The 21255-nt window shown below is 43.5% G+C and overlaps 1 protein-coding gene and 1 long non-coding RNA gene across 11 annotated transcripts in view; one reads left to right on the top strand and one right to left on the bottom strand.

Moving 5' to 3' along the window:
- The window catches only part of CPVL (carboxypeptidase vitellogenic like), a 137390-nt gene that overhangs the window by 114198 nt on the left and 1937 nt on the right, over positions 1–21255 (top strand). The gene's annotated exons all lie outside the window — the stretch shown is intronic.
- Positions 1–21255, bottom strand: part of LOC118900666 — a 60702-nt gene that overhangs the window by 19669 nt on the left and 19778 nt on the right. For 3 of the 10 annotated variants that reach the window (XR_005021199.1, XR_005021192.1, XR_005021196.1), the window contains exons 4-7: positions 16516–18958; positions 16306–16415; positions 9333–12935; positions 2899–3067 (exon numbers count right to left, since the gene is read on the bottom strand). This is a non-coding gene — a long non-coding RNA (uncharacterized LOC118900666). Of the gene's footprint in view, positions 1–2103; positions 2232–2898; positions 3068–9332; positions 12936–16305; positions 16416–16515; positions 18959–21255 lie in introns of those variants that run through there. The other 7 variants (XR_005021191.1, XR_005021193.1, XR_005021198.1 and 4 more) reach the window with 6 other exon arrangements.

Here is a 21255-nt window from a genome sequence, read left to right on the forward strand (position 1 = left end):
AACTTATATAAACAAGGGGAATTACAGTGAGGACAGGTGAGGCATCTTCTCAAGCTTCTGGGTCTAGCATACTGCCAGTGACTGCAATGTACATGCCTGTAGGATGTTATCAATGTGGTTCATTTCATAAAAACAAAGTCTTCAAATAGTAGGACCTTTATAACTCTTTGCCATGCGATGGGAAATGGCCAGGTCGGTCTCTCGTACCACATGGGCTATCTCAGGGCAGTGTATTTAAAGGAGCTGTAGAACCTGAGAATGGGTCCTGCATTCTTTCTTTCTTTGACAAAAAGACAAGGGTTGCAGATGAGCGAGTGGCTATTGTTAGTATGTCATCTAGCAGATATTTTTTTAAAAAGTGAACACATAATCTGCCCTTTCAAAGAAGTGATGCTTTAAAAATTAGTGAGAATGTAATTTCTTTTCAAAAGAAATTTAATCTATGGCAAGAGCATTTTGAAAACAGATGTTTGGAAATGTTTCCATTTACTGTGTGTGCATTACCAAAAAAAAAAAAAATCCTTAACTCAGGAAAAATTTCAACAAATGTCTTTACATAAAAGATGGGATTGAAAAATGCATGTTGGGAGTTAACAAAGCTCATCTAATAAGGTATTGCTTCCATTTGGATCTACATCTCTGGAATGTGTCTTTTTCAGCTCTGATGGACTTGGAAACCAAGTGTCAAAATAAACTGAACATATAACCAGACATTTGAATGTTATCTCACAAAAGGGTAACCCAAGATTTTCAAACATGACAAAGCATATTCAACACATTGATCCTATTAAAAATACTAAGAGTAATATTTTAGAAAGTATAAATATTTTGTACTACTAAAAATCAATTTTTAAGAATTAAGTATTTAAAATTTCATCCTTTATCATTTCAAAGTTTCCATTTTAATTATTTCATAGTATATATGTTATTAGTACAGTAGTGGCATGGTTATACTTTATAAATGAGTGAATAATTATACATTTTTGGTATGCCTTCAGCAATTTTTTAACAATAGGGGTGACATAGCATAAAGGTTTGGAGAACACTGAAAGGACAGAAGAAGTCTAAATTTAACAGTGGCCTTAAACTACGCACTGATTTTGTTAAGTTAAAAAAACAAGGCATCTAAAAATATAGTATGTTTCATTTATAAGAAAGGAAGGGAGAAAGGAAGGAAGGGAAATAAAATCAAATGAATAAATAAATAAGGGAGGGAGAGAGAGACACACACAGAAGTTTTGTAAGGAATAGAGTGCCTCTGGAAAGATAAACAAGGAACCAATAACAGTAGGGGAGGAAGGACAATGTGTTACTGGGCATGGGTGCGAAAGAGACAATTTTTTAAGTATATTTTGATTTTTATACCATTTTGTGCTTATGTTATGTATGTAAATATTAAAATTCTGGCCCCAGGATCTCAGAGAAAGAACTGCCTTTTGGGTTATGTTTCTGTGGAAGCAGAGCCCAGAGGATAGGTCCATGGACTAAGTCTGCTCAGCAGAAGGCCAGAGGGAGAGTGTTTGGGTTCCCTGGGCAGCCTGACAGTGGAAAGGAGATGCTGCTAAAAATTCAAGAAAAGGCAGGGTTTGAGGAGGTAAGAGAGGGAGACTCTGGCCACATGTCTGCTGAGATCAGAGAAGTGTAGAGTTCTGCAGGACCTGGAATGAGGAGCAGCGTTAGCCCTGCCCTCCCCACCCCCACCATGCACAAAGTAGGGCAGGGGGAGCTTGCTGAATGCTGTCGTTGCATTGTGCTGGCGGGGTGGGGGGGGGGGCGGCGGTGGGGAGTGACTTGATTTGACCTTTGGGTTGCAATTGTAAAGAGGCAGAAAAGCATTTCTGTTGCAGTGGAAGTCTGTTGGGTGGCCCATGAGTAGGTCTGGAAGGCCCAGCCTCGACCTCAGAGGTTGTTACCAAGAGGCGAAATAGGCCTTCCCTGGGGATTCATTTCAGCTGTAGACACCTAATTCTGTGAATCAGAAGTAATAATAACAGCTATTCTTTTTAAGCCCCTAAAATGCGCCAGATGTTCACCAAGACATCACCAGGTAGATGGTTTTCCCATTTCACAGAGGAGGTCATGGAACTTCATTGATACAGAGAGACTTGCCTGAGGTTCCTACAGCCAATGGCAGAGCCAGTCCAGATTCAAACTCATGTGTCTCTCCTTAAACTCCATCCTCTTTCCACGGAGAAGGCACCCTGCCTCCTGATCCTGAAGCTCTTTCTCACCTGATGACATCAATGGGTAAGTGTCAGGTGACCCCATTTGGGGTTAGAGTGTATACCAGCATTAAAAATGGGCTTTATTTTTAAATATTACATACACCAGATTATTGGAAACTAGATGTTGTATCTGCTCCACCCAAGAGGAACTAGTTTAAATTGGAATCCTGATTCTCTGGAAAGTACTAAGAGCTTTCATTTAATTACTTATGTATGTGAAGTTCTTTAGCCATCTTTTCTCATACTACCAGAAATGTGGTAGATAAGGCCAGAAAACAAAGACAGATCCTGGGATAAACTGCTTGACTTGAGCCCTGATTCGTCTGGGAAAGTCTGGCATTCCCTTTCTTTCTTCATGTGAATGACAAGACCCCTCCTCTTACTGCTGATGATATGTGGGCATGGCCGTATCGATATTTATGCCATGTAGGCCCCTGGTTCTAAGCTCAGAAACCATTTCATTCTTCATGCTGAGCCCTTTCGGGGTTGCTCTCTGGTCCATGGGACTAACTGCAAAGATGAGTGATGGGGGCCCATTCAACTCCACCATCACAAAGGAAGTTTGTACACTGGGATGAAATACAACTACCTGCTCAGATTACCTTTTCTTGCATACTGTAATGGTTATTGCTATTATAATTTGGAAGATTTAAAAAACATTCAGAAAACAAACCTGAGAGTGATTGATTTTGCTGCCCCTAAGACACCGAGTTAGGAATTGAAAGCAGACCGTTGTGATTTATATCCGCTCGACCCCAAGGAAGGACATCTGTTGGATCATTTTAAAGGGATTTTTGGCAACTTCAGGAGTGTGACGTGGCCTGTCTGCATTCCCCGGGGCCCTGCAATTGAGTAGAAGAGGCCAGGCCTGTGGTTGCTGTTCAAACGGATTTAACAGGAAAATTCATTGCATCTAGCCAGATCTTTTGGGTCAATATTACTCTTTTTCTTAAATCTTTAATTTGCAAATTGTTCATTGCAAAAGTTAAGTAAAAACATCCCCTCCCCAACCCCACACCATACCAGTGGTGACCACTGATAACTCATCCCAGGCTAAGGGAGGGTGGGCTACCTTGAACTCAGTACCACTAAGACTGCACCCAATGGGGGAAGACAATTACTGCCCCACCGAAAAAAAATCAAACCAAGGTGTTGTTACTAGAAGAAAGGAAGCCCGGATGCCAGGCAGCCCAGAGCCAAAAAATGTCCACCATATGCAGGAGTCAAAGCTCAGTAGAAAGAGTAAAGCCAACCTCTACATTTTGACATACAGTGGGAAGACACATTGGTAATCTTCCTAATTTCCCAAGGAATATTTATAATCAAAACTCACATGTACATCTAGTAATCTTTGATGATACTTAAAATTTTCTTACATGACTCCAAGGGGAGAAAGGAAGTGAGTGCCTGACAGAATTGAGGAGGGGGAAGGGGGAGCATTGTTGGAAGAGAACAGGAAACCCAGACACTCACATCAACATTATGACTAGAAATTCTCCTGGATCCCTGGCCCCATCATGGCTGCCATCATGGTTGCACTAGGATGTGCCATATTAAACCTCATAGGTGACAGGACCTGTTCGGGGTGCTAAAGACAAAGAGACAATTTTTGCCAACACTCCCCTGCCTCCGAGGCCCTCTAACTGGGGAGAGGGGAGCATGGGAGAGGGAAGGTGGGTAACCACTGCACAAATAACCATAGTCCCAGAGTGCTAAATGCTTTCGTAGAGGAAGGTACAAAGCGCTCTGAGAGCAGAGAATAAGGAGTGATGAATTATTCCTGGGGAGGAGAAGTTTTCCAAACTGAGGGGTGGAGGAAGGCTGGAGGTCCAGAGGTCAAGAGTGGCACTGACCTTGCCTAAAGCTTGAGTGTGAGTGTGCTGGGGAAATGGTGAGGCTCTGAGCACCCCTGCCTTCTCTCCTCCTGTTTTTATCCTCCCACCCCTGATAGTTCAATTATTTTGTTACAAAATCTGAATTCTCAAAGAACTACTCTAAACTTCTGTGATGGAAAAAGTAGAAGGACAGATTCCCATATTCAACTGATTGGAGTAAACCCCTAACGACCATGCTTTCGTTTTTCCATCTTGTCTCTATAGAGTTGGGGAAAGATTTAGAAGGCTATCTGCCTGTAAGTCCGTCCATCAAGTGGCTTTGGTGGCATGTGAAATGGCATCTCTTTATTAAAATCCCCACACACTATACAGTAACATATTGTGACAGGCTGTCTTATACCAATTTCCCATCTCCCCGGGGAAGAGAAACATCCTGTAAGGAGGTCATTTTGAGATGGTCCCAGAGTGTGACTCACTGGAGGGAAATGCCAAAAGCTTTGGGGCAAAAATAAACAAAAGTGAAAAAAATACATCAATTCTATCCAAAAAAAAAAAAAAGACTGGGAGTGGTGTTGCACTGGAAAATTGAAGCTGATCTTGAGCAGGACTGAGGGGATAGTGGAGAGGGATTTTGTTTAGTAAATTAGGTAGTTTGTTCAGGGTGAAATTTCACCAGCATATACTTTCCTGGGTAGGGCTGTGAGGGACAGAGGGAAAGGGATCTCTAATAAGACACAGCTCCCTCAAATGAGCACCTTCTACCCCTGAAAAATCTTAACATTTGTTAGCCTAGAACCTAAGAGGTTCTAAGACTATTTAAGAGTTCCAGTTTCTTATGCACTGAGAGATGTAATTCTCTTTTGGCCTCTTAAGTAAACCAAACTCCATGTAGCTTTGCTTCTAGATCATATTCTTCCCTTGCTGAGTGGTCAGAGAGTAAAAAAGAGCACCAGCCCAGGGAGCATGTGATTTTGAACCCCAATTCCAAATTTTCTGGGATTTTCAACTCTTTAGTGGAATTTTTTCTCCCTGGGCTTAAGTAGAATAAAAGGAGTTGTTAGTCACATATTCAATTTGGAAACATTACAAAGACAAGAAAAAGAATTCAATAAACTTGAGTTATTAGAATACACCCAGTTATGAAAACTGGAATTGGGTGGTTTAAAAACACTACTGCCAATCATTAGAGAAATGTAAGTTAAAACCACAATGAGGTACCACCTCACACCAGTCAGAATGGCCATCATCAAAAAATCTACAAACAATAAATGCTGGAGAGGGTGTGGAGAAAAGGGAACCCTCCTGCACTGTTGGTGGGAATGTAAATTGATACAGCCACTATGGAGAACAGTATGGAGTTTCCTTAAAAAACTAAAAATAGAACTACCATATGACCCAGCAATCCCACTACTGGGCATATACCCTGAGAAAACCATAATTCAAAAAGAGCCATGTACCACAGTGTTCACTGCAGCACTACTTACAATAGCCAGGACATGGAAGCAACCTAAACGTCCATCAACAGATGAATGGATAAAGAAGATGTGGCACATACACACAATGTAATATTACTCAGCCATAAAAAGGAATGAAATTGAGTTATTTGTAATGAGGTGGATGGACCTAGAGTCTGTCATACAGAGTGAAGTAAGTCAGAAAGAGAAAAACAAATACCATATGCTAACGCACATATATGGAATCTAAAAAAACGGTACTGATGAACCTAGTGGCAGGGCAGGAATAAAGACGCAGATGTAGAGAATGGACTTGAGGACACAGCGGGGAAAGGGGAAGCTGGGACGAACGAAGTGAGAGAGTAGCATTGACATATATACACTACCAAATGTAAAATGGATGGCTAGTGGGAAGCGGCTGCATAGCACAGGGAGATCAGCTCGATGCTTTGTGAGGACCTAGAGGTTGGGATGGGGAGGGTGGGAGGGAGGCTCAAGAGGGAGGGGATATGGGGATATATGTATACATATAGCTGATTCACTTTGTTGTACAGCAGAAACTAACACAACATTGTAAAGAATTTATACTCCAATAAAGATATTAAAGAAATAAAAAAAATAAAAACACTAGTGCCAACAATTCCCAAGGAATTATCTTTTGGTGAATACTGGTAAGGCTAAGAATGCAGAGAGATTCCTCTTATTATTTCCTGCTTCTCACTCCACACAAATCCCTAAATTCCCAACAGAGGTACCATCAAATAAAGACAAGAGATCAGATCTAGAGAGATAGGGGAGGCATGCTTGGAAAAGACCAAAAGGAGGTAAATAGGGATGGGTCCTGAACCACCAGGGCAGCATGTGGTGCCCTCCCCAGAGAGTGAGATGGATTTTAGGATCCCCCTTTCTCCCCTGCTCCCCTTGTAGATGCAACAGGGGCCTGGAAGGCCCAAGTACCACTGGTCTTCATGATAAGCTCTTTCTCCCCTCTGCCCAAAGCCACCGAGTAAAGAAAACAACTTGGCATTAGGAGTGGAGGGCAGGTGATGATGGGCTTCCCTGGGGACAGATGTTCAACACTGGGAAAGATAGCAGAGGAGTTGGGAATGTTGGCAATGAATAGTTGCTACTTTTTTTTTTTTTTAACGCATTGTTTACTTTATTTATTTATTTAGTTTTGGCTGTGTTGGGTCTTCGTTTCTGTGCGAGGGCTTTCTCTAGTTGTGGCAAGCGGGGGCCACTCTTCATCGCGGTGCGTGGGCCTCTCACTGTCGCGGCCTCTCTTGTTGCGGAGCACAGGCTCCAGACGCGCAGGCTCAGTAATTGTGGCTCACAGGCCTAGTTGCTCCGCGGCATGTGGGATCTTCCCAGACCAGGGCTCAAACCCGTGTGTCCTGCATCGGCAGGCAGATTCTCAACCACTGCGCCACCAGGGAAGCCCAATAGTTGCCACTTTTCCATGTTTATGATGTTGAAGGATTCTGGCATCTTAATAAATTCCCAAAAAACAAATTCCTAATGAAAGGCATAACAATATGTAAAGAAGAGAGAACTGTCTAACAGAAAGCAGAGACAGTGATAAAATTAATATATGCCTCAAAATGGATATACAATGTCAAGGCTATTCCTTCTCACATCTTCCTGAATAGTTTTCATAAAACCACTATAAAAGGATTCTATATTTATTGGAGAGAAAACTGCATGGGTCTGCCCTGCTGTTCCTCAGGAGTTGACTGTATGTTCACCAGAGGAGTTGTTTCAAACTGTGCCTGGGCTCAAGTTCCAAATGACACACTGACTGCTCTCCTTACTCTCAGCAAGTGGCCTTGCCTCCTACTCTACTGAGACGATCAAAAGGATCCGACACTGGATCCCTGTTTTCCTCCTTCACCCCAACATGCTGCTGCAACATCATTGCCCATATTCCCTTTCTACCATGGCAAAGTCATGACCTCTCTTCAGAGCCTCTCACCCACAGCTCCAACTTTCTGGATGGAAACTCAGATTTAACATGTCCAGACTGGTCCTCTTTCCCCCCAGACCAGAAGCTCCTCTTAGGTTTTCTTTGTCTGCTCAGAACACGCCCATTCTTGCAATCACCATCCGTCTCTTGCCTTTCTCTCCGATTCAACCAGTGGTCAAATCCTGTTTACTCTACTTCAGCAATGTCTTTTACATCTCTGTTCTCCTTTTCCTTCCTGTTTCTAGACTATTGCACAGCCTACTGAAAGTTCTCTCTGCTTCTAGCCTTACCATCACCAGCCCCAACCATTAATCCATCCTAGACAGTGTTGCTATTTCATTTCCAAAGGTACAACTCTAATCTATCTACTTGCTCTCTGACCCACTGGCTGCCAAGTACTTTCAAGTTAATATCAAAACACCCTGACTTGGGGACTTCCCTGGTGGCACCGTGGTTAAGAATCCGCCTGCCAATGCAGGGGACACGGGTTCGAGCCCTGGTCCGGGGGAAGATCCCACATGCCACGGAGCAATGAAGCCCGTGCGCCACAACTACTGAGCCTGTGCTCTAGAGCCCATGAGCCAGAACTACTGAAGCCTGTGTGCCTAGAGCCCGTGCTCCACAACGAGAAGCCACTGCAATAAGAAGCCCGCGCACAGCAACGAAGACCCAACCCAGCCAAAAATAAAATTTAAAAAAATAAAAAACCCCTGACTTTGAAGGCCTGTCACAAACTGACCCCACCTACTTTGGGAGGGTGGCTCCTTTTCCCACTGCTCAAATACAACCATTCAGATGAGGTTATTTGCCCTCACCTATATGCCTATTTTCTCTTTGCTCATGCCTCTCTTTCTATCCGTCACATTCTCTGAAATGAAATACTCCCATCCCTTCAAGACTCACTCAAAAGTGCAAGATGCCTTAAGCATTCCTCCCACCTTGGTTTCTCTCTTCCCACCCATCCCCAAAGAATCACTTTCTTCTCTGCATTATCTGTTGCACTCCTGTAACACACATTTCTGTCTTGTGTCAGAGTTGTCTGAAGTTTTTCTTTTTCGTTCCCCATTTGAGCAGGTAGCAGACTCCACGACCCTTGCTTCTGGGAGGTGAGGGGCAGGATGAGAAGCAGACGATTCTGGCTTTTGCTTTCTAAAAGCCAGAGGCCCAAGGGGAGGATAGAGTTTGAGGAAAGGTTAGTGGCTTGGAAAAACGGGAGAAACACCAGACTAAAAGGACCTTCTCCCGATTGGGGGTAGAAGCAAGCGCTGCAGGTTCTGCTTCCTGGCAGGGGCAAGACCCCGAGAGGAAGAGCTTCTGGGTGAAACACCTGGGGAGTGGGGCCGTGGGTAATGACATTCTGTCTTGCCCAGAAGCAGCAGACTGCCGCCAGGTGTGAAGGGACCATGGGGACAGACACAGTGTGATGGGCTGATTAGCAGAGGACCTTCTCCAAAGCCCTTGTCACTGCATAAGACTCTTGACACCTTAACACAACTCCACCCACAAACTCTGGGGATGGGTGGGGGAAGGGAGCAGAGCAATGACTAAGATGAAACTTCCCACCGGCCCAGCAGCGTAGGGGTGCAGAATTTTAAAATTATTGTAAAAAACAGAGATACCATCTTTCTTATCACCTGAATTTGTGGATTGATATTCATTCCTGATATGTTTAAATACACCTATCGCAACTTTTCCCTTGAGGAAGAGAACTTCAATTCAACAATATTTATTGAGTGCCCACTATGTGACAGGCACTGTTCTAGATGGACAGAGATATAGCAATGAACAAGCCTGAAGACCCCTCCTCCAAGGCATTACATTCTGGTGGCAGGTTAGTGTTCAAGTGCACACATACCTACAGAGATACATATTGACAAACGCCATGAAGAAAATCAAAGCACGACAGGGAATCCGGCCTGGTGGGAGGTGAGGGCATGATCACATCGGGTGGTCCGGAAAGCCCTCCTGATGTGCTGACATCCGAGCTGGGTCTGAAGGAAGAGCAGGAGGGAGCCTCGCCCATACCTGAGAGAGTATACTACCAACACTGCAGGACCAGCCGGGAGTCCTGGGCCTGTGAAGGGAATAAAAGCTCAGGATCTCATCCTGGAGGAGGGGCCGGTGCTGTCAGAGTCACGGAGGCGGTAGTTCAAGGTAAAGCCCTGGAACGTGCTCAGCTTTGCTCCCTGCGCCGGGCGCCACGCACAGTGTGTGCTCAGGAAGTATTTAACTGAAGGGTGGGGGGGTGGTCCAAGCATCAAGCACCACTATTTATGCCACGTTGAGAAGTAATAGATAACACATAAAAATACGAATAAATATAGGACCTAAAAACGATCCATAAGCTCGTAGCCCAGATATAACGAACTTTAAACTTTTAATACTAGTCCTTCTGGTCATTTATTATTTGTAGATCCTATTTTTGTTTGCATTTGAGACAACAGTATGTCCTGTTGTCTTCACTTAATCCTACTGTGATTTTTAATATCATCCACTAACTCACTGAAGATACTTAAGTGATACTTAAGTGTATCTCTAACTGGTTTCAGCAGTTGAACTGCTGAAACCTAACTGGTTGGACAAAGTGGTCACAAAGCAACTGATTCTTTCTTAAGGGCCACAGGAGGTGCTCAGAAGCCAGTGAATTTTATGAGGAGGGGGATCTACGGGCCACCAAACCTGTAGACTGAGACAGAGTGACAGCGTGGATCTCCTGGCTGCAGGATGCCCGCTGCTCTCTAATACAGGGAATGCCCCGCCTTCCCTGCGCACAGGGTGTGGTCATCATTAGCAAGATGGTGCCTGTGAATTCTCCCCCCATCCCTCTGGTCTTGAGGCATTGGAACATTTCCTAGAGAGTCATTTTGTTCTTCCTGGGTCTCTGTTTTACCTCTAGTAACTGCTCCCACCTGTTCCTAATGCTCTCTCTGGATAAATGATTCAGCTCAATTCAGTGTCTACAACTTGTGGCTTCCTAAAAGAGCCAGACCATTTTGTAACACAAGGAAACATAGCTCAAACCAAGTCAAAACATCTAAGAGAAAATGTATTTATCTTCAATGTCCAGGATTATAAACTCTTCAGCTATTTAAATAAACATGTGCGTGGGTTTAAAAAAAAAATCAGAAAGGACTTAACAGAAATCAAGCCTAAGCTCTTCTCTGATGCAGCCTCCTATCCTTCCATCTGCTTTCGGGACACCTCTTTCTGGAAGAACTGTAGGACCTGTGCTGAGGTGTCCTCTTAGCCCCCGGAGAAATATAATGGGTGTGTTCATGGCCCAAAAGGAAGACACCATTAAGTGTGTGGAGAATAAATGCAGATTTTTACAGGTGAATCAACATTGTTATAGCTTGAGGATGTTTTGGGCTGGTTGCTGAAGCCACTTTTTTGCCCATGAGCAACAAATTAATTTATTCAAGACTTGCATTACTAAAAGGAAAACAAAACTAAGGCAGGACAAAATTAACGGGAAATTTAAGAAAAGAAAATCACAACCACCAACAAACAACCCTTAGTTTGGCTGAGATGATTAGAGCCAGATGGAGGGGGGAGCCCAGGTGACCAGATGGTTGGGACGTGTCTAAGGACAGAAGCGGCTGTGCATCAGCCAGCACAGTCCCAAACCTTCAAATCACTTGCAGTAGCAGAGAAGTATTTCCTTCCTTCCTCTTTCTCTTCCTCTTTCCTTTTTCAGCAATGGGGACGTTCAAGGTTGGAGCTCTTTCAAATGAGAAGGCACAGTGGGATGCAGCTGGGTACCAAAACTGAGGAGCGGGGTGGGTGGAATAGAGCAAAGCAGCTAGGACTTTAGTCATGATCACTCTTCCAAAATTCTGGATTTCAAAATAAGACTCCCTTCTCAGAGATAATAAAAGGTACATTTGGCTGCTCTAAGGCTGTCCTACAATCAATTCCTGGTGGGTTGTTAGACATTTTGAGCTTAACCAGACCTGCACAGATCCTCCATCTAATTCTATCATGTGGCTTCTAATGCCTTCGTATGTAGCCTCTGGCAACAAAGCCATTTTCCAATTGCTAATATCCTCTCCCTTCAGCACGCATCCTGCCAGAATCATTTACAGCTCCATGTCTGAATCTCCCCAGAAAAGAGACTTTTTTCTCTTCGGCGAGATGGGTTTCCGGAAAACAACACTTTGCACAGGACAAATGAATATAAGAGTTCTGTTCATTACAATTAGCACAACAGTGAAGAAATTCAGGGACCTCGGTGCTACATAAAGGAAAAGAATGTCGCAGAAGTTCTTTATGTAGTATTTTAAAATTTATGATTCTTATCACATTTGTGATTTCACCCATTTAGTGAAGAACACTAGTTTGTTCATCGTATCAACGCTTTGTTAATGTTTCAATTCACTCCAGAAGCCCTTACGAGAAGCTTGCATGAGCTCTATAAAGACAGGGACTTTGGTCTCTTGTGTTCAACCCCGTACTAATACAGCTTCTAACAGAGTAGCTGGCACTTCACAAGTGTTCATTAATATTTACTGTTGAATGAACCGAGGTATTTTCTAATGGGAAACTGCAAGTCTGGCCATCGTTTGACTTGTGGTGTTTCGTGTGAAACAGAAGTGTTTATCTATCTTGGGGTTAAGAAGGGAAATTCTAGTTTCACTCTTAGGAAGCAACAGGGCTCTTAAAATAGATTTTTATCTAGCTTACTTTAAAATTGCGATCTACCACTAGGTATTTAGAAAGTCAACCCTTTCTTCCATTACAAATAAAAATTCCATCTTCTGTCATAGCAGTACTCCTTTGTCAGCTACAAGCTAAGCCCTGTCTGTAATAACAACATATTGCACACCCTATGTTATGCCTAACAAGAGGATTCTAGGCGCGGGTAGAAGGGACAGACTTCAAATTACATATGCCAAGATGACATTTTCTCAATTCTCTTCATCTTTAGGGAAACAAAACAAAAGTAGAATGTACAGTCCCAAAATACTCCATGTTGTTTTATTTTTAATCATTCTTAGCTATTTGATGGAGCTGTTGAGGACTTGAGAAAATACAAACTTTCCACCTCTTCTTTTCACTGTTAGAAGAAAGCTGATTTAATAGAACTCTAACAACTGTTGGCCAAATCCCAGATGAAGCTGTGCAGTGATTCTGAAGTGACTCTTTAAAAGTCTCTCTTATTTATAATGAAATTATAAACTAAAATCTAGACTGCTGTAGAATCTTTTGCCAGAAAGAAAAATCTGTTCCAAATGTGCTGACAGCTAAAGAGAAAACCAGTGGTGCTCCTGACAGGAAAACTGGGCTGGGATGAAAGACGCAGAACTGAATCCTTTGACTGAAATTCAGATGGAGATCTAAGAGTTTTCTGGGTTTTCTTTGAACCTGAGCATAGGGAATACATACCAGCAAGAGGTAAAACCAATTCGTGTTCATGTCAGACCTGGTACTTCTAATAGCACCTTCCTCTGCTTCACAACTTGCATGTGGAATTCCCATGAAAAGAAAAGCACATGCATTAAGAGATCTCCAATGGGCCGTTGAGGATTTGCGGATGGAATTTCCATGTTCCTCCTGTTTTGATAGTTTTAAAACCAATTACCATGAAATGTGGATGTGATCCAGTTGTGGACTTAGCCTGTGGATGTGGCTATCGAGAAAATGAGCATATCAATGGACCATTTATCTTGGATAACTGCTGTTTAATCTACTAAATGTTCAGTATAAACTATTTTGTTAACTGTAGTAGAAGTGATCATAAATCATTGTTATGTGTGATTATTACTGAAATATAAAAAATTAAAAATTTTCCTTTTCATGCATGCCTTCTCATTTTTTTGGACTATTTGGAAATATAATTAATGCGTATCATCTCAGATTCAGCCTCATAAACAGGAAATGTGATTTAACAGCATTTAAGCTTCTGAGAGTTAAATGGACTTGGCTATTTATTTCTCACTGCATTAGCTGGGTTATTAGAAATGTATTTTGTTAATTTGACTGACAATGAGGTTGACAGTATAACAGCATTACCACCAAAAGCAGCTTTGATTTTTGCCTTTAATTAGAATTTTCATACCATAGCAGCTTGGATTTGCCAGGGATTCTTGCTTTAAAGGGATTATGTTGAAGATTATAAAAGTAGAACCCTCGTGGAAAAAGCCTGGATATTCATCTTAGGAACTGCAGCCCCACATCCCTATTGGCCAAGTTGCTTGCGAATGTTTGAAGATTCCTGTCACACTATAAGTTGCTGTGAAAGTGTAGAGCAGCTAAAGAAAAATCCTCCCAAGGAAAAGGCTGATTGGGAGTTGGCATGGCAACTGTAAACAGGACCCAACCTCTCCCATTTTAGAAAATTCAAATAAATCTAAGAGCTGGAAGTAGAATGCCAGAATGATCTGAATACCTAAAAGATGAGAAGATAGCAAAAGTGCTGTTTAATTAAAGAAGATACAATCAGAAGACAGAGTAGAAGGATGGTGTTAGCAAAGAGCTAAAGAGGGCTTCATTCTTCAGTCTAGCGGAAGCAGAATATCAGATGGCTGAGATGGGGACTGAGGCAGCCTCGCGGGGACGAGGGCATTGTGCTGGGCTGGGCAGCCTTCCAGCCCCGAGGTGGACCAAGGGGACAGGCCACACAGGCGGAATTAGAGCACTGCCCACAAATCAATTAAAATATTTTATAATTAAGGGAGAATGGTTTCTAAGGAGCACTGCCTCCATGAAAGGGATTTGGAGTAAGACCAATAATAAAATTAACTGGACCTCGATTTGAGCCACTACGCTATGTGGCAGTGTTAGCTGCGTCATCAGCTTCTTTCTCAAGAGAAAACCTGAGCCCCATTCGCATGAAGGCATGTAGGGCTCTTCCCAGACTGCCAATCAGATGACACATTCAGATGACATTAGTCATAAGGGAAGAGGCACTACTAAAACTTCTCCCCACACATTAACATATTCAAAAGGTGATATAAGATCCAGCCTCAAGGTGCTTGAAATTCGTTTGGAAGAGATAAGACTAGGATATATGCGGACAATACTTTAGAATATTTATTAAGCAATAAATAACTAGCTGCAGATGGACACTCTCTAGATTCTAGAGTCTAGTTGAATCTCATTATAGCCATTTAGATCCCTGCATAAGAACTTTAGCAGGTATCGTTCCAGATTGAGGGAGAGACAAACATTGCCAAATATATGCCTTGATGATACTTTCCTAAAATGGAAATGTCTTTATTGCCCTTACTGATTAAGAAAGAAGATTGAGAGCAACTTAAGTATCCATTATCTGGGTCTTCTTATATAAATATGATGCATTTCTTTTTTCTTTTTTTAAACTAGAGAATGAGGAAGCTGACTTTGTTCTGATACAGAAAGATCTCTGTAGCACTCGGTGTCCAAACAGGAGAGTAGAAACCGCTGTATATATTTCAAGCAGAGAAGGTTGCAGTGTAGGGAACTGGTTAAAAACTGCTGGAAGGGCTAGGAGCAGACAAAGAAGGCAGCTGTAACCTAAAGAATGGGAAGCTGCCACTGTCCCTCGGCTGGATCCGAGGAGTGGCTATTTACTGCCCATGTTGCTGAAACCACCCCCAGGCTTGTGGAGCTTGTAGCACAAGCAGTCAAGCCCAGCTGCACATCCTTGCTGCTGCCAGTAGCCGGGGAAATGATTAATCTCTTTCTCGCACACTGGGACCTACTACCTATGCCGCCCATTAGAAGAACCTAACATGAAATTGGCCAAATGAGTGAGTCTGGAAAAGGGGATGGAGAGTATCTAGAAGGATGAATTTGGACCTAACAGCCAAGAGACACAATCTGGCATATCCATTCTTTTGCTACTCAGATCCACACATTCCATTGTATCCATCCAACGTCATACTTCCACGTCATATAAATGAATGTAGGCTCACTCTGTCCCCAAAAGGGGGGTAACACAGAGTGGCGCCACTATAAGGAGGCAGCCTCAGCCACTGTATTGAGCTCTGGGTGATGTCAGTTCTTCTCTTTTAATCACCATAGCACCTTGGATATTCCTTAACCTAAAGACTAAATTGTAAATTTAACCACCAACGACACTCAGTGTTATGCTTAACAAGCAAAGAAGAAAATGCAGAGTTGCAATAGTTCTTGTTTTGGTAACTGGTAACAAAACTAGTTGATTGATAATGATAATAGTTGAATAATAATTGTTAATGAGCTTCTTCCAGTGTCTATCCCATGTTCCATTTGCCTTTAACCAACACTTCAGTTGTTTGAGGTTCCTTCCTGGCAAGATGATTTCAACCTTCCTTTCTAAGGAGTGTGACTATTCCAATAACGTTTTTTTCCATAATGGAAAGAGTTCAATGTAATAAACTTGCTACTAGGTGGCTGGCTGGTCCCCCTGGGGAATAATGCCGCATCAGGGCTCAGCATTAGTCTCTGCTGTCAGCAGCTTAGGCATCCAGCAGTGACAACAGCCAGAGCAGCCTTGCTGAGGGGAAGTCCATATTGTTGAGCCCACACATGACTTGGATTCCTGCCACAATGGCCACATCCTACGTGAGCCTACTGAGCAAGCCTCAGGGTGGCTGGGAAAGGGGCTGCCTGACATCCACAAAATGGGCATCCCGTCCAATTGGTTACTGAGAGCCTCATCCCGGATGCCCTACGGTGAGCATTCACATATGAGGGTGCCCATATTTAGAGGTTCATCTGCAAACGTCTTCCTCAGACTCCTGTGCCACCAATATACCAAACCACTAGTCACCCACGAATTGGCATATACCCCTACTCTGGCCATCTCTCCATCCAGACAAAGTGGACAACTGCTCAGGGTTCAGCCTTGAGAGAACTTCTCTTACCCCATTCCTGCTTTGGGCTGTAATGCTTCTACAGTCCACATCTATCTGATGCCTTCAAATTGTAAGGAACCATCTGTGAACCTGGTCCAAACAGTTTCTTCCTCCACCATCTGTCAATCCCAAAAGGACAAAGGTGTGGGTTGAGGGAGACTTACGGCGCAGCAAGAGGAGGGGCTATGGGAGTAGGAGCTGCCTGCTCACGGAGCTCACCTGCACATTCAGGACCTGCTCAACTCCAGTCTGGTGTACACTACCTACACTGGACAATTGCTGCTGTGTACGCCAACCGTATGGCTTGGTGGATCAGTGTATTGCTGCAAAACAAATTATCCCCAAACTTAGCAACAAGCATTCATTATCTCTCATGGTTTCTGAGAGTCAGGAATCGAGGAATTAGCTTAGTTAGAAAGATCTGGCTCGGGGTCTCTCACGAGGTTGCAGTTAAGTGTCAGCCAGTGCTTTACTCACCTCGAGGCTTACCTAGACATGCTGTAGGTCAGGGATTCTCAAGTGAGGGCAGTTTTGCTCCCCCAAGGATATCTGGCGATGTCTGTAGAGATTTCTGGATGTCACAACCGGGGATAGAGGCCAGGGATGCTGCTAAACAACATCTTACAATTCGCAAGTAGCCTCCCACATCGAAGAATTCTTTGTCCCCCAAATGTCAACACTGATGATGTTGAGAAACGCTGCTAGGGAGGCTTTTTATGCGCTGGTCCCCACACAAAACTTGGCAGCTTTGTGGATTACTCAAATGTTGCTTTGAACAATACACTCAGAAAGAGCCTATGTTATCTCAAAAATCAAGAGATAGAGAACACTATAGCTCTTTCTCAGTGGTAGGTGGTACAAAGTATAGCAATTTGCCCTTCAATTTGGAGACGAAATGCCAACATTTCTCAGACCACTGGACCCCTTAGAAACTTCACTGAGGTAGTAGGCCTTTGACTTTTCTTGGAGTTTCTGTCCCACCCTCTGGCATACATATGTCTTATTAAGGCATCTAGAGTATGTGCTGCTTCCTGCTCACCATGTCAATAATGTCATATATTAGCATGGTGTTCTGGGGAGTATCAAGATGATCAAGGCCCCTGCAGACAAGATCTTGTCAGACAGCGGAAGAGTCACAGAGGTCTGAAGTAAGACAGGGAGGGTGTTTTGCTGATCCTGCTAATTGGGAGCAAACTCCATCTGGTGATCTTTGCTAATTTGGTATTGAGAAAAAAAAAAGCATCTGCCAGATCAATAGTTGCCTTCAAAGTACCAGAAGCACTGTTGTGTTATCCAGTAAAGAGACTACATCTGGTCCGGTACCTGAATGATTCTATAAGAATCCATAGTCATTCTCCAATAACCATCTTCCTTCTGTCATGCCAAACAGATAAGTTAAATGAGGATGTGGTGGAACAACCCCTGTATTGTTCAAGTATTAGATGGAAATACTAATCTCTGCAGTTCTCCCAGGGATGCGGTATTGCTTTCAGTTTACTCTTAGGTAAGAAGAGGAAATTCCAGGTAGCTTCCGCATGGTCCTGCCTACCATAATGAGGCTCATCACCCAGGTCAGGGAATCAATACAGGGGTTCTTTTAGTCGCTGAGGACACCTATTACAGCTCTATTCAGGGATGGGAAAATAACCATAGTGGGGGTGAGTAGACCCACTGTGAAGCAGCCACACCCCAAAGTTTCATTTATCATTTGATCACCACATGAGACCCCTACCCCCAACCCCTCTCCGTGGTCCAGAGGCATGTTGGAGCTTTACAGATTAGCATCGACTCAGAGCTAACGTCTAGAAATGTCCCAAAGGCCTGGATATTCCTCCTTCCTCACTGCAGTTACCCTAGTTAATGGCTGCAGATCTTCTGGAGAAGACTTAAAGGAAGACTTACACTAGGTACTTACAGCAATGTTACAGGGTCCCTTCTCAAGGCTTCCCAGCCTCTCCTTCTCTTAAGGTCAGAGTTCTCAGACCTTAGCATGCACAGGACTCAGCTGAAGTTCCTGCTAAAACAAAGACTGCTGGACCCTCCTCCAGAGTGTTTGCGTCCATAGGGCTGGGGAAGGGTCTGGAAATTTGCATTTCGAACAAATTCCCAGGTGCTGTTGCTGCTGCTACTCCTTGGACCCAGCTGCAAAATCAGTTATCCGGGCATTTCTATGTCTTTGAACTGATTCAGATCTGAGACTTGGGTGATGAGCTATGACTCTACATTGAACAACTCAGGTTTCTAGTCACCGGATCTAGAGATTTCCCAGTTACATAAATCAAGTGATTCCTAGTAGAATTCCAATCTGTTTTGGTCCTAGGGCCACCATGAACAATTAACAAACATCAAAGATTCTTGTGTGCTGAAATACTCTGCTTGCTGCTGCAGACACTCTGCCCATTATAGTAACTGCACCCACCTTGCTGCTGGCTGTCAAGGGCTGCCACTTGGCTCTGCCCCTCCAGAAGCCTGTCACTGATGGAAATCCAGAAGTCTGTTTTAATGGAGGTGTCTTCTTTCATCGGTGGGTTTCTGAAGAATCCCCACATAAGAGAGTTACCTTAAAATATCTGCCGAGTCTGGAGAAGACTGACCACAATAATATCAATCAGGAAAGATCTTTTCCATTCTTCTTACCACTCTGTCTCCCCAGATCTCCATCCTGGAGAAGCCAGAAACTGTGGTTAGCATAATAGGGTAACAAGAGTAGAAGCCCTGCTTGGGCAAAAAGAGAAAAAGCTGATCACAACCCCACCCCTACTGCAGGCTTAGAGGATGAGGTTTATCTGCAAAGCAAGGTTTTAATTATTACATGGAATTTAATTACTAAAATGAGTGGGTTGTTGCGATTTAAAGTGACTGACTGGAGATCCATTTGTATTATTGAAGAGTCACCAGAGAACTCAGGGGTCTGCCTGAATTTTCATCTAGGTGATGGTAAAGAAATATCCCATGGAGTGAATTATAGAAGATACCTGGAAATACAAATAATGTTGCTTTGCAATTGAACCTTCTAAGACCTGCTTGTTCAATGTACCAGTTATGATGGCAAATGATGTGGAAACACATAGAGATGGTTATATCTCCATAGAGAAGGTAAGAGATAAGACGGCGTGCTCCCAGACACAGCCACAGCTTCCCAGGTCCGCAAAGGAGATAGGCAGCTGTGGATGGTACTGTCTTGAGCACTGAGGGTTCCACTGTAGCCTAGAAGTACACTCGTGGGCTTTTATTCCCTCCTGGCCCTGCCTCACATCTGTTTGTTCCCGAGACTCTGCTAACGTGCCTACATACTCATGGGGTGCAAAACAACCCCTGTGTTTCTGAGTGTTAACTAGGAGATAGGGTGAAATGAAATGCAATTTCACAGAGTATCACCCAGGAGGCTCAGACTTTAGATCTGCCTGCATTTCATTCCTGAATGTCCCAAAACCATTTCTTGGAAAGTATATCATTTCCCCCCTTTTCAGTAAATGCTAAAACAAGCATTTTAAATAAAGCATTTAAATATACAGATAAGTCCATTTCTGGATTCTGTTCTTTTCTTCCCTTAGATCCCTTAGCTTATGCCTGCATTGGCACCAGAAGAATAGCAAAAAGGCCAATGGGACTAGAGCAGAGAGAGAGAGGAGCAGAGTAATAGGAGATGAGATGAGAGAGGAATGTTCTCAGGGGGTGGGGGGAGAGTCACATTCTGCCTTTAAACTCTGTGAGCCATGGAAATGTTTTGAGCAGGGGGTGATGTGATTTGATAGGTAATAACAAGATCACTCTGGTTGCTGTGTTGTGCTATGGAGAACAGATGGTGGGGGGCGAGAATGGAAGCGGGAAGTTACTGAAATAATCCAGGTGAGAGATGACAGCTGCCTGGACCGGAGTGTTGCAGGTGGAAGTGCCAAGTTGTGGACAGAATCTGGATATATTCTGAAGGTAGAGCCAACAAGGTTTCCTAGTGGGGTGGATGTGAAGTGTGAACAAAAGCGTGGGGTCAAGAATGCTTCTGAACACACCATTGTAAAGCAATTATACTCCAACAAAGATGTTAAAAAAATTAATTAATTAATAAAATCAAATAAAATAAATTAAAAAAAAAACAAGAATGCTTCTGAGTTTTTTTGTCTGAGTTACTGGAAGGATGGAATGACTATAACCTGAAATGGGATAGAGTGTGGAAGAAAGACGTTTTAGGGAAATACCACACTTTAGACATGTCTAATTTGAGATCCCTCTGATATGCAAGTAGAGATATCAAGTAGGTAGTTCAACACACAAGTTTGTATTTAGAAGAGAGATCCAGGCCAGGGATCAACCAGACAATTTGGGGTCCTTGAGACAGACAAGGTATTTAATGCCATGTGGGTAGACTGGATTGCCAAAGGAGAGGCACAGGCAGGGATGAGGTCCAAAGACTGGGACCTGGGGCACTCCAACATCAAGACATCATGGAGGGACTTCCCTGGTGGCCCAGTGGTTAAGAATCCGCCTGCCAGTGCAGGGGACACGGGTTCAATCCCTGGTCCGGGAAGATCCCACATGCCGCGGAGCAACTAAGCCCATGCACCACAACTACTGAGCCCATGCGCCTAGAGCCCGTGCTCTGCAACAAGAGAAGCCACCACAATGAGAAGTCTGCACACCGCAACGAAGAGTAGCCCCCGCTCGCCACAACTAGAGAAAGCCCGTGCACAGCAACGAAGACCCAATGCAGCCATAAATAAATAAATAAACTTATTAAAAAAAAAAAAGAAAAGACGTCATGGAGATGGGAAGAACCCAACAAAGGAAAGTGAGAAGGAGCAGCTTGTATGGTTGGAGGAGAGTGTGGCATCACTGAAGCCAAGAGAAATGGTCCAAGAAAAATGGATGGATCAACCCTCTCAAAGGCTGCTCACAAGCAGAGCAAGGTGAAGACTAAGAATTCACCACTACTGAAGCAGTGGTCATTGGCAACTTGCCGGA

Source organism: Balaenoptera musculus, chromosome 9 (genome assembly GCF_009873245.2).
Source record: "Balaenoptera musculus isolate JJ_BM4_2016_0621 chromosome 9, mBalMus1.pri.v3, whole genome shotgun sequence".
Classification (NCBI taxonomy): Eukaryota; Metazoa; Chordata; class Mammalia; order Artiodactyla; family Balaenopteridae; genus Balaenoptera; species Balaenoptera musculus.